The sequence below is a fragment of the Cebidichthys violaceus genome, unplaced genomic scaffold (genome assembly GCF_023349555.1).
Source record: "Cebidichthys violaceus isolate CVI_PGR_0920_01 unplaced genomic scaffold, fCebVio1.0.p SCAF_6, whole genome shotgun sequence".
NCBI lineage: Eukaryota > Metazoa > Chordata > Actinopteri > Perciformes > Stichaeidae > Cebidichthys > Cebidichthys violaceus.
This window is the reverse complement of record NW_027176816.1, coordinates 16,387,453-16,405,161: the sequence shown is the minus strand read 5'-3', so window position 1 is coordinate 16,405,161 and position 17,709 is coordinate 16,387,453.

The window sequence follows — 17,709 nt, the reverse complement described above, 5'->3', positions numbered from 1 at the left end:
AGGTAGTCAACCTCAAACAACCCGCCTCCTGTTGACCTTTCTGTGTTGTTACTGACAACCTGGCTTTCAGCTGGTGTGATTTCCCAGCGCGCAGACACCAAACTTATCTAATGTTGAATCCCCCTAAACTGCAGTTTCTCCACCAAATAGGCCCATAAAACCAAATAAACGGCAGGAAAGACATTTTTCCCCAAAGGTAATGAAAACTCAATCTGACATGAGACTAACAAAAAAGTTTAAATGCATTGGAGAGAAAACTACCCCAGAAAGTATCTTGACAAAATGCTTTTTTTATTCTCAGCTAACACTAAAAGTGTCCCTGAGTGACAAGTAACAAAAAAGTAACAAGACTCCTTTCGGCTGGAAAGTTTTATTAAGATCTAGAAGTGTTAGGAGTGCTGCAGCCAAAAGTAACTGTTTTTAGTTCCAGTTTTCCTCTCAGCTAGGCTCCCCTGTTTGTATTTGAGATGCCTCAGTGACAAAGAGAAAGAGATTCTAACATGGAAATAAACTAAACTCATTAAGGCTCTAAAGATTTATACAGATTCAGGGGTGTTGAAAACTCGTCGAAATGAACAAAACGCCTTATAGTTTTAGTTCTAGTTGGGATCAGTCTCCCTTTGTGATAACAACTGAATCAAACATAAAACTAACAAATGGGTATCCAAATGTAGCTGTGAAGATTGAATTTAATTATTCTATTGACAATAAAATTAAGTTATATTTGTTATTTTCAGGTTTTCCCTTAGGCAGCAGTGGGCCTCAGTGACGTAGCTAAACCCTGAATGTGACATAAAAGCAACAAAAGGTAACCAAATCTAATTGTAATTTTATATTTGTATTTGTCCTACTAGTTAAGAGCAATTGTTTGGTTGCTGTGTGTCTGAATGGCAAACTGGATCTAACATAAAAGTAACAAATAAGCAACAAAACACATTTTGGAGATTAACATTTATTCATATTAAGCGGTAGCCAAAACCAACCAAAATGTCCATTTTTATTTGTCCTCCCAGGATCCCCTTTTGGCAGCAGCATGCCTTGGTGACGGGAATTTAAAAAGATTCTAAAGATGTATTTGGGCCTATATTTAGTAGTGTTATGAAAACTAACCAAACTCTGTTGACAAAATGCGTGCTATTAACTTCTCAGCTATCCCTTCGGCGGATGTGTTCCACCCATCTACCTTATCAACCTGCTGCAGACCGCCGGTGCCGGCTGTCTGCGACCTGATACCCCACCGCATCACAGAAAGGTCCGTCTCAGCTGAGATAGACTTCCCCACCTCCCGCTCTGGGCTACTCACAACCGATCACACGCCAGAGGCTCGATGGTTACATCACACCAACAGGAGGCGAGGAGGGGTGTCATCCGCATGTTGTGTAACGTGTGTTTTTGGCAGTACTCATATATTGATTTTTAGAGCGTGAGAGGTGAGTTATGACCAACTATTACCCCCCACCCCACCCCCAAAAATAACAATAAAAAGAGACGTTACACCCAAAAAAAATCCTTGGCTAAAGCCACGATTCTTCAGCATTTTAAAAGTTAAAGTCAAAGTGCTTTTATTGTCATTACTTCTGAAAAACAGTGCCTATAATAACAATATACAACATGCATTTCAAAAGAAATAGCAGCAATTTTATATCAGCCTATGAACCAAACAGGATGAGAACCAGGCTCATTAACACATACTAGAATATTTCTACACAGATACCGAAAGAAATACGGAGCACAACAAATAGAGACAGCATCAGAATAACAAATTCAGCAATCATCATTGCATATCTGTGTATGAGAAAAATATCAAAGAAAGTACATTATTCATTTAGCCTAATTGAATAGTTCAATTTAGATTGTATAGTTTGTGTAGAACAAGCATATAATTGTATTATCACTGCTGACTATTTTACAAAAAAAAGACAAGTAAACCATAATGCAGATAGTTTGCCTTTTAAAAGGAATATACAGTATATCAAATGACGTTTTTGTTTACTTGTTGATAAATGTTCTGAACACTTGCTGAAATCCATTTCAGCTAATTGAAACATAGTTTGAGGGCCCGACACAGCGTCCAACCACGCAGGCCCCCCCTGCAACTACACTGCATCCACGACCGGTTGTCACTCCCTCGGCCTCAAATAGCCCTACTTTGCCACGCCGCTCGTTCTCTGATACGGATGCACAAGGCACCCTTCAAAATAATGCCACATCGGGCGGATGGGTCAAACTAACACAGGACTTTCAACCAGAAGACCGGTGTTAGTGTCGCAAAGTGTTGTTAAGTCATTGTTAATATACGTTAGGGCTGTTTATGATGTGTGTTCCTCACTTATATGATGTATTATTTATGTTACGTACTTATTTTAAGCCCAACCGTGACGTTTTTCCAAAATCGAACGAAAGTGGTTTTGTTTTGTACTGCGTCTGTGAGCCAAGGAGTCTGACGAAGCGTCGGTAGTTGGGACGAGAACATGTTGCCGTCTATGGAGTGCTGCAGGGATGACATAGTTTTGTAGGCCAACCCTTAAAGTTATCATCACACTTGTTACTCAAAGAAAAAAGCCAATTAAAAACCAATGGAAGAAAAATCTAAACATGTTCCATTGGATTCTGGATTGTGTTAGGAAACAAACGTTCATGATACTGACACGTTTTGCTCAGAAAGATAATCTTCACAAATGAACACAATTTTTTTTGATTTTTGAAGCGTGAATACAATCAGCAGAAGTAAAAAGCTAATGTTACAAACGAAGGAATGACACCCCGGTCACATGAGCGGGAGGAAACACTGATTCTGTGAAAGCGGAATTGTCGGCTCGATGACGTTTTGTAGTCCCATTTAGCCACCTGTTAGCAACCACCTTTTTTATTTACTGACGTATTTTATATCGTAGAAAAAAACGTTAAAATCTATTTAACCTGCGTTAACCCTAGACCATATTTCATTCATCTCACCAAAGAGCTACTCAGGTCTCTTTCCTGCAGCCCTCTATGGAGCAAGTATTGCATTATCTGCAATAATCCAATGGAAAAAAAGGCCATCATCTTTTTTTGTCGCGGGAGCCGGCGCGATGCTAGCTTCAGGTGGTTGGCCTGCAGAAATACGTCAACCTTGCAGCGCTCTGTACCTACTTCGCTGTGTGCAACTGGGAGGGAAATCTGTGTCTCTCTCTTACTTTGTGTCCCGAAGGTCCCCCCCCCCCCCCACACAATCCTTTCTAAGCTGTTTATCACCCATCTCCGCTAATGTAAACCGCCCATCTGTTTCAAACAAAACACATACAAACACACACAGTCGTTTCCCACCCGAAAGAGGGGGATCGCTGGGTATTCTGGTGGCGAGGAAATGCACTCCAGATGTGAAACAAATTGTCCCTCTTACTAATTGCTATTGTGTTCACCGATGCTGATTTCGGGTCTCTTAGGGGTTGCTTTTTTTTGTTGTAGATTGGGGGGCGGGTTTGTGTGCACGTTTGAAAGCTTGGGTGCGCGATTACGAGGCCGACGGCGTTGAGACGAGAGATGCGAATGAAAAAGGTTCACCAGGACACCGGGGGAAGAGCTGGAGATCAGACTACTGTTAATGCGTAAACACGCGCAGATGTTTCTGCTCAGCTGCCTGATGAGCCTTCTGTCCTCTCATCAAAACTTCTAAAAGGGGCGTCTCACCCTTGCAGTGCATCCAATCAGGGCTGATGAGGTGTGCGGTAGCTCAGAGAGACACGCAGAGGGGAGTGGCCCGGTGCTGTTGTGTTCACACGCCACTTTCTGCAACGTGAGAGAGAGAGAGAGCCAATCACAACGAGTCCCCCCCCCCCCCCGCCACCATGTTGTCGATTGGAGAGACAGTTAAAAATCACTCGGCTAAATAACAGACCGCCAGCGCAGCTGCAGTCGACCTGACTGTGGCCGCACCGCCCACGCTGGCATTCAAATAAACAAACGGCGGTGAAAATGAAAGAGGTCCCGCCCTTTTTGTGCCGGGAAATCGCTTCACCTCCGCCGTCTCGACCATCTATTCTTGGTTCAGTTTGTTCCACGGCGTCCTCGCCCAACGGCCCGGGATGCACCGATACCGATATCGGGCCGATACTGACTCTCATAGCTGGATCGGGTATTGGTGACAATGTGGCCCATCTATTCATTTCAGTTCTAGGTTTATGGCTGGTTAGGCCTACATGTTAGCTACACGCCAGTAGATCGCAAAGCTACCGGTGCAAATTGGAGGTATTTCACATCCGATATGCCGAAAAGTACTTCAGCATCTGCAAAGCCAATGTTTGGAGGGGTGTCAGCCGAATGTTCAAGGAGCATCGCCCCGAAAAGTTGCTGGCACACAATATTATAAATTCAATAACAAGTCACAAACAATTCGGTACATTTATATACGTTTATATCTGCATATTTAGTTGTAACATTTGGTTTTACAAAGTGATGAAAGTGATATTTAAGTCAATTCTGTTGTTGTTGATCGCAGTCACTTCATTTATTTGACCTTTATTTAACCAGATAAGTCATTTGAGGACCAGTTCCACAGTGAGGCATATACAGCTGATTCATTTCACACTGGTATCGGATCGGTACTCGGTATCGGCCGATACCCAAAGCCCGGGTATCAGAATCGGTACTGAAAACAGTGAGATCGGTGCATCTCTAACTACAGCCGAACTAGAGAGAGAGGATCTCCTCCGACATTCTTCATATCTAGCATAGAAATCGTTCTGATACACACAGGTGTAATAACGCAATACTCTTTGGATTGAACATAGTACATGCTGCTTTATACTCACAGTCATTTTATTACCGGGCTGATATAAAGTTTCATAGGCAACTTCTACGTGACCTTCCTTCCTGTAGCACATGGCCGTTACTGTGAAAAAAAAGAAGAAACTGAACCAAAGTGTGTCAGACATCTGCCTTCATCTTTTTTTCTTGAAACATAATTTATTAAAGGCTAAAGCACCTGTAAATAGCTCATTTATGTGCCTCTATAATAATAGTTTATAATGTCAGAGTAGTAAGAGTTCCAATGTATAATAGTTTTCCAGAAATGATTGGATTAAAAAAGAGAGAATTTACCAATATTTATGTTTATGTATGTATGCCCATTATTTCATGTGAACTTTCTCAGTTTAAATATTTCATTCTTTGATTGCCTTATTAATGAATGAATAATGAAGGGTACATAAACTTAAAATGTTGCCTTTAAGGTTAATTATACATGAATGAGTCATTACTTATTATTAATTACATGTTTATATAAGTGTACTAAATGTAATGTGTATTATTATTATTATTATTATTATTATTATTATTATTTGTGAGCTAACAATTACTGATGTAGAGGCTAAACCAGCCTAAATTTCCTATATTTTTTGTCTCAGTTCAATACTCAATTATTGTCATTTTCTCACGCTTTTAGAAAATGATTGTTTGCCTGAAGACAAAAAAGTGATATGACTTTTTAAAGCGCTATCGAAAGCTAAACGACATCCTGGTCTTCACGTGGACATGTTGTGATTTTTTTTTTGTATATAAATGTATAATAAACATCTCCAGCACGCGACTAAATCAACTTTCAAAGTTGTTTTGGATCCATTTTTTCCCCTCTTCCTCCCAGTTATTTTAGTATTCAAACGGAACTGAGAACCTCAGATAGAGAACTAGAGCCTGGTCCACCGCAGGGTCGGAATCATCTACCTGAGCCCGTTGGGTCCAGAATGATGGCTGTCTCCGCACTTTTCGCACCCAACTCTTGAGAGAATTAAACATTCCATCTCGTCCACATATCTGTTGAGCACACTGACAGGTAGGCCTATAGCTGCGGCTTATAGAGCCCCCCCCCCCACCCCTCTGAACGACTGGCATTTTCTACCCAGCTCTGCTGTATTGAACACGCCAAAAGCGTTTTTTGGTGCTTTCATGATCGGTCGGAAATGTCGTAATTTCGAGGAATCGATTGATTACAAGACCATATCCGTGAATAAATAACTGAAGTTCTCTGTGACTTTGTATTTCTTTTTAATTTAGCGATCTTTAAGCAGCTAAAGTAGTTTAACATCTTTATTTAATAATCAAAAAAATCAAGCAGTGGCACTCCAAGATAAAAGTAGCCTTTCATGTTTCGGCTCTTTTAAAAATAAATAAATCTACAGGCATAACAACATGAACCTTTCGTTTTTAGCGTTTATTAAACTGTTATCTCCAATAACAGACACACATTTATTTTTTCGTTTTTTTTATAGGTTTGAAATGTGAGCAGTCGGGGCAGCACTTGAAAGCAGCATTATTGAAGAGTCTTGCTCGCTCCCCCAACGCTCACTCTCCCTCTGCACAAACACATTCACCCTGCGGGCTCGGGGGGGCTGCTGGAAGCCCGTGGAGGGGGGTTGATGAGGAAACGAGTTAATGTGCCCTGGAAGTAATTCTTTCAACCCCCCCACCCCCCAACCCCAACCCCCTCCCAAACAAAAAACACAAGGGGGAGAAACAGGACCACCACCACCACCAGTAGCCACTGGTAGCCTTCAACACGTGGGGACCCGAGGCGGCCGTCCACATTCCTGCTGATGGGCTGACAAACCCTGCTCGTTTTCTTGCTAAGTGTTGACACTTGTTGACGCTTCAGCGAATGCAGAATGCGTGATTCAAGTACACGTTAAGCCGCGTGTTTTTATGTGCGATAATTAAACGATTAGGTTAATTTTTGTGTAAGTTATAAAACATTTGTATGATTAATGTGCTTCAGAACTTTTTTTCGTGTAAGCCAAATAAATGTGAGAAAACCTCACGGTTCAATTATAGTGAGAATATATATACATATATATATATACATATATATATACGTATATATATACATATATATACGTATATATATATATATATATATATATATATATATATATATATATATACATATATATGTACATATATATATATATTTATATATATATATATATGTATATATTTATATATATATATATATATATGTAGATGTATATATATATATATATATATATATATATATATATATAAATGATGGGTGTGTTTTTCTCACACTTTTCTGTTCTTAATAAAAAAATGTTAAGATGAGTTTATTCATTACAATGCAACGATTTCCTGTTTTTCTTTTGAAGGGAACAATTTGTATTCACAATAGGCTGATATAAACTGTATAATAAATACAATGGGAAAGTAATGAATAAAGTTACTCTTAATGAGGAGGAAATCAAGCGTTTAGCAGCTGATATCGGGATCATGTCGGAGTACATTTTCTCTCATTCTTATAAGGTTTCAGGAGCAATGATTCCTGCGATTTTTTGATTTTTTCAAAACATATTTAATAACTGCAATACACATCAAAAGTATTCACATTCAAATATTATGAAATAAGTCAAGTAGATATAGGTCGAATGCTGTATTGAAATTGTATTGTATCAATAAGACGATATATAAATATATATTATAATACATGTCAATATGTCAAACCCTGGCTCCGCTATAGGCAATAATTAATTGAAATATTTTAAAAATATATTAAATGTTTTTCATAAACAGAATGTAAATAACGTATAGGTTGGACTGCAGGTGTATTAACTGAATTAATTGCTTGTTGACTGGGAGGACTGGTCTGAAAACAAAAAAACAGTAAGCTGTCCCTGCTTGAAAAAAAAAAAAAAAAAGTTTGTGAAAGTGGCCTGACGTCACACTCCCACAATGCTTACCGCCCCATAACTCCGCTGCAGCCTGAGGGGAGCCAGGCACACTCTCAGGCCCCGAATATCAGAACAATTATTGTGGGGGGGGTGGAAGAAAAAAACACATCGGGAAAATAAGAACGAAACGACGGGTCGAAGGGGGAGAAGAAGAGCAGCGGAGCGGCGGCGTGGGGCTCTCCCACGGTGGGTGTCTGGTCCGGTCCGAGATGGAAGGTTACCGGGGCTCCATGTGAAATTGACTAATGCGGTGCTGGAAACTTTCTAGGTGGGTAAAAACTGCTCGTTTCGTCCCCCCATCTGTCTCCCTGTCTCTCAGTAAGAACCCGTAATGTGGCTGCACGTTCTGCTGTTTGCATGTGTCGCCTTTGAAAACAACTTCTTTCTTTTTTTTACCAACTTTTTGTTTTATATACCAGCCTCGCGCTGACGTGCGCGACGCTCGAATTGTTGTGAACGCGTCGTTTGCTAGCTATCGCGTTGTCGGGACTTTTTTTTTTTTTTTTGCGTAATCCTTGCGTACTTTCGCGGCAGCGTGGAGAGGGATCTCTGGGTATTTAATTGTTAATTACGCGATCGCCTCCTCTGCCCATCGAGGCTTCTTCTTCTTTTCTTTTCTTTTCTTGGGGGGGGGGGGGGGTCGGTAAATATGTTGCAAATGCGATCGTGTGAAGTTGTTGTAACGCGGTGCACTTTGTCCAGCCCCCCCCCCCCCCCCCCCCCCCCCCTCGCCGTTGACCGTCTCGTGTTCCGTGCACGTTTTTTTTGTTTTTTTGCGGGGCGATCTGGTGAGTTTTAAGCACCCCCCCCCCCCCCCCCCGAATATTTATCAAAAGTGTGGTGGCACGCCGCTGCAGAGGGGAGGGAGTGTGTTCGCTTTGCGAGGGAGGGTAGGGGGGGGGGGGGAGAAAGTCTGATAAAAGCGGCTGTCTTGTGTGTGTGTGTGTGTGTGTGTGTGTGTGTGTGTGTGTGTGTGTTTGCGTGTGCATCACGCTCTTACGTTCTCCAAATTAGTGTCTTGATATTTTAAAGCCCCCCCCTCCCCTTTAAAAAATGTAAACCCTGCACGCTGTCGCTGCAGGCTGGATGCGTACATTGTGTCGTGTCTGTGTCTGATCCTGCATGTGTCTTCTGTGAGGGAGAGAGAGAGAGTGCTTCTTTTTGCCTCAGAAGGGGTAAATAACATCCAAGACCCCCCCCCCATCAGAGTGAGGGGAGGGGGAGGGGGGGTCAGAGTGTGGGGGTTCCGCTCATGCACTTGTTATTGAACACTGACTTGGCTGCTACTCTTTGCTCTGCTATCAGGTCACGAGCGTGGAAATGGGCAAAAACATGTTGAAGTGACATAAAGTTGTTGTTTTTTTGTCTGTTGTGTGCTCTGGCCGTGTTTCTCCCGCAGTGTTGTTGTTGTTGTTGTTTGCTGTTGTCACCGCAGTGTCTTACATCAGCTGTAGGCCACAGGGGGACATCCTGTGCTCTGCATGCGGTACACACGTGTGGGGATGTCCACAGTGTCACGCCGTCGATCGTCTCATCGATGAATCGATCAGTCTGTAAGAATGTCAAGAAAAGTGAGGTCTTCAACCGCTTTGTGTCCACCGGACGGACCGAAACAAAACCCAAACACCATCATTATTGATTGACTATCACACGGGATATGCAAGCTGCAGAACTATGGGGATTGGTGTTTTTCCAGCTTGAAATACGACAAACAAGTAATTGCTTTTGCGAAAACAGTCGGCGATTAATCATCTATCGGTCGACGGATCGATTAATCGGCCGCTGCGGCTCCAGCGTCTTCCTGCTCTTGTCTTCCTCGAGTGACTCGTCACGCCATTGACGGCAATTTAAGATGATGATCTCTTTTTTTCTTGTGATTTTTAAGTAGAGAATGTAAAGAGAATCCACTTCTCTGCCTGGTTTCACTAGCGCTCTACATAGACAGGGATTCACTGTAATTATCCTCACGATATCTTTTAGGAAAGAAGAGGAGTAATTGGTGATTTGGTGGAAAATAAAGCAGCAGTTATATGGCTGCAACATTTATGTAATATATGGATATTTATTTATATATATAAAAAGAAGATATTCTGATGGCTTACTTCCCTCTTCTTCAAAAACGAGCAGCACGCTCCATCAAGGCCTCCAGCTACATAATAAGGAAATGGAAGTGGGTCTGTCACGAGACAATGGCTTTGTTGCTGCCAGCGAGCTGAGACCCATGTGTGTGTTGTGATGTTTGCCACTCTCTCGCTACGACAAGCCCCGCTAGCGATGGAGCGCTCCACCGGGGGTTCTTAACATTTTTAAGAACCTTATTATTGGTGTTCTGGTGCACCTGTTTATAGCTTGTGTAATTGGTAGTAATAGTTTAATTATGTTTAATTATAGTGGTGAGGAATACAAGAATAAATGGAAAAAATAGATAAATGAGTTCTTTATTCAATAAACATTTGACTAAAACGTTATAAGTTTTAGTCAAATGTGGCCAAACTATTTTTTTTATTGTGGGCCTAAAATATAAGGAGTCCCGGCTCAAACAATAATTAATAAGTGCAGGTTTCTACCAGGTACGCTGCAAGAAAATCAGAGTTTCTACACCAGAAAACACACAATTCATATCCTATCAAAAAAAAGTACACAATACCAGTTCATAAAAACAGTTTAACTTTTGACATTACAGATTAACTACAAAAATCATTTCTGTATCTGCTTGCTTGCTTAATCTGAATGAATTCAATACTTTCAAACTAATACAGTGCCTGGCCTAAAATAGTAATGATGTTTAGTGTAAAACGTTAAGTTAAATGAATGAGTTAAATGTTGTGTTTGTTTTTTTGTGCCAAGAGGTTAAGACAGAGATCATTTCACTAAATGTATTTGACATCTAGTGTTTAAACTAAGATGTGTATTTAAAAAAACAATACATGCTCAAGCCATATTCTAGTTTATTTCTTTAAAAAAAAAATAATCACGCTGTAGTTTGGCCCACCAGAGTTGTAGCCAGTCGCGAAACAGTTCAGGAATTATCCCGCACCGTTCCTGCTTTTAATATTCTGTCTTTATCCGCCAGCTTTATTCGTTTATCTGACGGTTGCCGCTGCTCCGAGCTCCAGCTCCCCAAAAGTATTTTCTGTCGCCTCCGCCAGCTTCTTCTCATTAACCGCCGTGCATTGCCATTACTGCCATGCCCCCGTGGTCGGAGGCAGCACGTTTCATGTTTTGCCTTTTGAGAGAGAGAGAGAGAGAGAGAGAGAGAGAGAGAAAGAGAGAGAGAGCTGTTTTCTAGCCGGACGGGAGGTCTCCTCCTCTGAAGGTCCCCCACAATCCCTTGCGCCTCTGCGGGCAGCAGTTGGTAGTGGCAGCAGAGGCGGCGGTGCTGGCGGCGGCGCTGGCGGCGGCGGCAACAGGCTGATTTCCATGAGAAAAGAGCATCAGTTGGGTTAATGGGAGGGACGGCCCCTCCGAGGGGACAAATGGTAGTTAATAACCAGGGAAGAATCGGAAAAGCTCTGATCCCTTCCTTTGTACTTCTTCACCTTCTAGAGGCAGCGACGGGGTGGGGGGGTGGGGGGGGAGATGGGAACAAGGGACACTGGGTTCACGCTGGAATGGATGTTGTTCACCGAGGAGCTGCAATAAGATTGCGCTATTTATTATTTTCTCTGGAAGAAAAGACACGAGGGGGGGCCTTAGACCTTGAACGCTACGTGGGGCATCGCAGGAGAAGTGTGTGTGTGTGTGTGTGTGTGTGTGTGTGTGTGCATGTTGTGAGGGGCTGCAGTTTGTGTGTTTAATATGTTCCTGTGCTCAACATGTGTTTACATGCATGTGTGTTTGTGTCCAGTGTCGTTGGGGGGGGGGGTCATAGCGTTGTTTACTTGCTCTGTACTGATTTGAAGCGTCATCTTCGCCGGTTTCAGACTGTATTTATTTCAAGCAAAGTTCTTGGACAGCTGCTTGTTTAATGTTGAGAAATTAGGATTCTTTTGTTAAATGGACAAAAAAAGCACAACAAAGGTTTTCATCAGGTATGAGGAAAGGAAAGTATTTTAAAAGTATTGCTTTTGGTACCAGTACTGATGTGTACCCTGCTTTTAATACACACTGCTCTGTGCCAGACACTATCACTGAGTCGGTTAGCTCGCTTTATGAACGTGAAAGTTCATTCATGACCATGGGAATTGGATTTGGATGGATTTTGCTCAGTTGCCAGCTGCAGTTAAAGACTTAGAGGAAACCTAATATGAAGCGTTGTTGTCAGCTACTGACTGTCCTCCTCTTGTGCTACTGAGCAATTTTGCTTTTTAGCAATTGTCAGCTTATAATTTCCGCTTACGGCCACAGTGTTGAGCAACATGTTCGTAGGAGTTCTTTAAGGGTTCAATTTGTACAGAGGATAATAGAAAATGAAATGCAAGGGTTAAAAAGGATATATATTTATGAACAAAATAACCCAACACAGTACAAACACAACACCGAAGTCACAGTGAAACAGACCAAAATACAAAATCAAATTGTATTCTAGTAAACACAAACAAACAACGTATGTCCTCACAACATAATGTATATCAGCAGGTCTAATAACCTAAATAAATAAATAACATTGTAATATAATGATTAAAACCCATATATACAAATGAATATCATTATTATACATAAAACTCATCTTGGCAGCCTTCAGCTTCCATAAACCTTTCCCACCGTCCCAATTTTTTTGTAATGTGGTTCATTTTTTCTTAGTTTTGTCATTCCACAACAAAATTATGTTTAAAAAACATTCTTAAGTGATTGATATTCAAGGAATCTACACCACGAATCCACAAAATTAATCTTTTCCCTAACATAATAGTCAGGTCGATAATATGACCGTCTATCTGTGTAACATCAAAGTCAACCAGTGGTTTGTGGACTACGGCTCGCCATCTTGTTTTTTGCAACCAAAAGTGAGGAGAGGGTGGAGCTAAGAACAACCGAACGCTGAATAACACATTTTTAGGGCGAGCAAAATGTTTCAATTAACTTTCATGAAGTGAAAACACATTAAAAGTGTTAAAGTTATTAGACGAAGAACAGGGACAACTCCCAGACCGGACAACACCGTGGCAGCGACCTGTCAATCACAGGAAGCCCGCCCTAAAGAATACTCTGCTTTATGGTCCATTTGACTCTAATGGACCATAGTTTACTAAATGAACATCATGCTGTATTGAAGAAGACTTGAAACTAGAGATTGAGACCATGAACTCATGTTTACTGAGGGAATAAATCAAGAGAGAAGTAGAGTAATTTTCTCATAGACTTCTATACAACCAGAGGAGTCGCCCCCTGATGGACAGTAGAGAGAATGCAGGTTTAGGCTCTTCAGCATTGGCTTCACTTTTCGGACCCCGAGGTTGGAGCCGTCGTAAAAGAAAAACCACACTAGTTTGTTTTTGAATGAATAAGTGACATGGAAGTTAATCACTGAACTGATTCATAAAACACACTTTCACGTTCGCTAAACAGTTTTTTTTTCAAATTTGGGTTATAGCAAAAACATGCAAGAAACGTCGCTCTTTACCTCGTTTATAGTGAATACAGCACAATATACATTTACTGCATTTAGTTGGCAGCCGTGACAGAGAGCAGAATTATGCTTTGCTGCGTAAGAGACTGATTGAAAACAGACGAATGTGCAGCACGCACACGCACACACACACACACACACACACACACACACACACACACACACACACACACACACACACACACACACACACTTGCATGCACACAGATATTTACAGGGCTAATTAAAGTTTAAAAAAAAAAAAGAACCTTCGCGTTTTCATTTTTTACTATGCATAGGCACAAAGTTAATAATACACATAGGCACATGCTCTCGCGGAGGGCATTCTGACGGGTCCTGCAGCATGCCGGTCAGAAATAGTAAGAGGATGCTAGATGCTTGAACCGCATACTGCCACTTTTCCTCACGGATCTTTTTCTAGGAAGAGCGGGGCAGCTGTGGCTTTTCAGAACCTAGATCCATCCATCAACCAGCACCCATGGTTTACACCACACAACGTAATACACACACACACACACACACACACACACACACACACACACACACACACACTCTCTCTTTCCTCTCCCTCTTTTCCCTCCCGGCTCCATTTCCTCCATGTACCTACATTTCTTTCCGTCCCCTCTCTTTTCCTCTCTTTTCTCTCTCTCTCACTCCGTCCCTCCATCCCTCTCTGTTTCGCCCCTCGTCCATCCTTCTCTAACGGACTGAGTTTACAGCCCCCGGGCCACTTCCGCCAGGCTGTCTGCAGCCGATTTATTAATAGGCTTTTCTCTCTGCAGTAAACACAGCATTGGTTAAGGGGTCGTCTCTCAGACACTGATAGACTTGTACTTAACCTTAGGCACTGACTGACTTGGGAATAGAGGGAAGTCTGTTTCAGAGACGATCCACTGCAGATGAAGTCACCGAGGGACCGCGGGGATACAAACACAAGTGGCTTACAGTGAGGCGTTTGCGGATGTTTGAGATTTTTCCAGGTTGAGTTTGGTGAGACGACAGAAGGGATGTCATGTCACTGCGTCCTTTCATGACACAACACATTTTGTGTGTTGTGCGGTTTAGCGATCTTTATATATATATATATGTATATATATATATATATATATATATATATATATATATACATATATATGTTTTATTTATAAATATATATATAGATATATTTATATATCTATATATATATATATATATATATATATATAACATACCAAATCATTTTGTGGGAAAGCTACGAAAGCTGGATAAGACCAGCCTGAACAAACACAGGACTCTCAACCACCTTTAACTTTAGTTACATAACAAACATACTGATTTGAACCCAAACCATGATCTTTTCCTAAATCTCCCCAAGAATGTAACTCAACTCAGCGTAGCGTAATGTAACATAACGCAGTACTTACTTAACTTTCCTTCATTAACCACGTGTTGAAGCTAAATGACCCCCCAGTGCGTTAAAAAGTGACGCCAAGGGCCACTGACCAGACGTCCATCTGTGATGAGTTGGGCCTGAGAACGTGTTGTCGGTTACTATACTGGGATCCGTGTGAGTTTCTGTCATATTGACCTCCCCTGTCCACATCAATCATGATGAGTCGACATGCGAATTAGGACTTTTCGTAAAGGAACGTCTGCTGTTTGTTGAATTTGCCCGATTCCTTTAATAAGAAGTGGTGGACCAGTGCTGGACCTACTGGTCCGGTTATCCGGACCCACCAAACGGACATGACCCGCTGCTTTGCCGGATTTAATGCTCCCAAACAGACGCACCTTGAACAATATGCTGACATCGGCATGTAGCGTGTGAAGTCGTCCCTTCTCCGAATGTGATTGCCTCATGGTTTCAGAGGACGTTGCAGTCCGTTGGATTTTATTGTATCGCTGTGATTAGATATTCATTTCATAAAATGATAAAAGGCAGCAAATCCTACGGTAAAGCTATAGCCAAAACATTTGTGATTTGTGTTTGATGAATGACTTCAAATGTCAGTCAATCACTGAATAGCTCTAGTTTATTACTTATTTAACTATTTATCATATATTCAACACATAGATTTTTTAAGCTTTACAGCCTTTTATTGATTTTGCTTTTGTGTATATTTTTCTATATTTATTGTGTGATTATTGATCTAGGGCAGAGCTGCTGCATAAAAACGTTCACCCACAAACTGCAAACCCATAAACGCTTATAATTCATCATAAACGGTCACATAGTTTGTTTAAAAAAAGAGAATTATGAAGCGTATTCCTTTTACTTTTACGATCGTTTTCGTTATCCATGAATCTGCTGATTATTCTCTTGATTAATTGATGAATGGTTTTGTTTATAAAATGTCAGGAAAAAGTGAAAAAAAACAATACTCTAATAGAGTTTCCCAAGGCCTTAGTTGAAATATTGAAATAGCTTGTTTTGGCTGAACAGCAGTCCAAATACATTCAGCCTACTATTGATATAATAAACCTAGAAAGTGATGCAAGAAGCAGCAACCAGTGAGTTTTTAATTGGGGCCGGTAAGGGAAAAGTTTGGCAACACCAAGGATTGCTTGTAACTGAGATATTGAATTACTTTAGGCCGACACAAATATACACCAGAAAAACTGCAAATAACCTGCTGAAAAAATAAATAAAGGAATTGTTGAATTCAGTCATCAAATATCAGATGTGGTAGTTTCCAACTTCTCGAATATGAGGATTTGCTTTTCCATCTTTAAGGACATCCTTAATGAGATACTTTTACAAATGTTTTGCTTTTGAAAAAAGACATTTACGCAAAACTCTTAACTATTAATTTGAAATTGAAATGTGTCTTTTTATACACTAAACAATTCATTTAAAAAGATATTTAAAAAAACAGTAGATGAATATGTATTAAAAATGATTCTCCATTGTACAGGATGGAAGATGATTTCTCTTCTTTAAATAAATGAATCTTACTGGCATTAACAGCTGATTATTTTGGACTTCTCGAGCTGTGTTCCCGAACACAACAGTAGTTAAAAGTGGACAGAGATGCGTTTAATGAAATAGAGCAGAACCTCAACCTCAGAGATTACCTGTTGCTTTCATTTAAATCCTACAAAAGTCCGTCCAGAGTTTGTTCAATTTGAGGATTTGTGTTTGAAAGAGAAACTGGAAAGACCCGATTAGCCGAAATCTTTAGTTTTATTCATGATCATCAGTATTCGTGTCGCTATCTGTTCACACGGTGAGCCGAAGTGGAAGTAGTGTATCGTGCGCTGTGACCGAGGAATGCACCGCACAGTCTAGTGAGCGCATGCAGAGAGAGGACGGATGGATGCCAGAGTGTTGTTGAGATTCAACACGTGACTCAGCACACAGTTATGATGTGTGTGTGTGTGTGTGTGTGTGTGTGTTAACAGTAATATCTAGTGAGTCAGCGAATGGGACGAAACCTGATCCACGCAGAGAGAGCGAGAGGGAGTGTGACTCCTGACTCGGGGAGCCGGCGAGAAAGGGAACGGGGGGGGCAGAATGCCAGCCACAGCGTCTGATGACACATCCCCTCTTTCCTTCCTCCGAAAGGGATTTTTAATAACGGCCTCCGTCACCCCGCCCTGCTCAGCAATCCCCCCCGCTCGCCAAATGATGCCCGCGCAAAAACCACCGGCTCCCCCGAACTCTGCGGCTCAAGCGAGCGTTCACAGACACATCTGTAAAAGATGTGGAGTGAAAATCAGAGTTACTGAGCTGAAATAAACAAGTAGATGAACGTTTAATCTCTTGATGAAAAAGGCTTCCGCCTGAGAGTTGTCTTTGAGGAATAAAGAAGACGAGATAGAACTTTACTTAACGCCGAGGAAATTCTGGAGCCAGAGTTTGATCTAAGATCAACGGAAAGAATAAGAAAATAAAACACAATAGAATAAAAATGTCTCTGTGTCTTTGCACGAGGGGCGGAGTCGTGCTTTACTCTGACACACACACACACACACACACACACACACACACCGACTCAGTACAGTGTGAGACTCACATCATAGCAGAGAGAAGAACACCGTTTACTCCAGTAGATGCTGAGAACTCTGGTTGTCTCAAACACAATAAGAACATCCGTTTTTCACTGTTTCATACAGAGTTTGATCATAAGAACAGGCTAATAAATGAATGCTCAAGAAATACTATTTGTTTACATACAACAATAATAAAGCAATGTTGATTCTTTTCTTAATTAACTGTCTTTCTTTCTCACAAAATAATGATAAGGATATATTGAGAGTGACGGGAGCAGAGAGTAAAGGAGGACGGCAAGTCCCGTTATCAGAAACCGAAAATGTTTCCATTTTTAGTCGCCTTATATTAGGAGTATTTAAGATAACCAGTCTATGGTGCCAGCTCCTGCAGCCTCCACCTCATTACGTCCTGGTGTAGCTCCGTGGTTCTGTGGGACGGGGCAGCTCGACCCA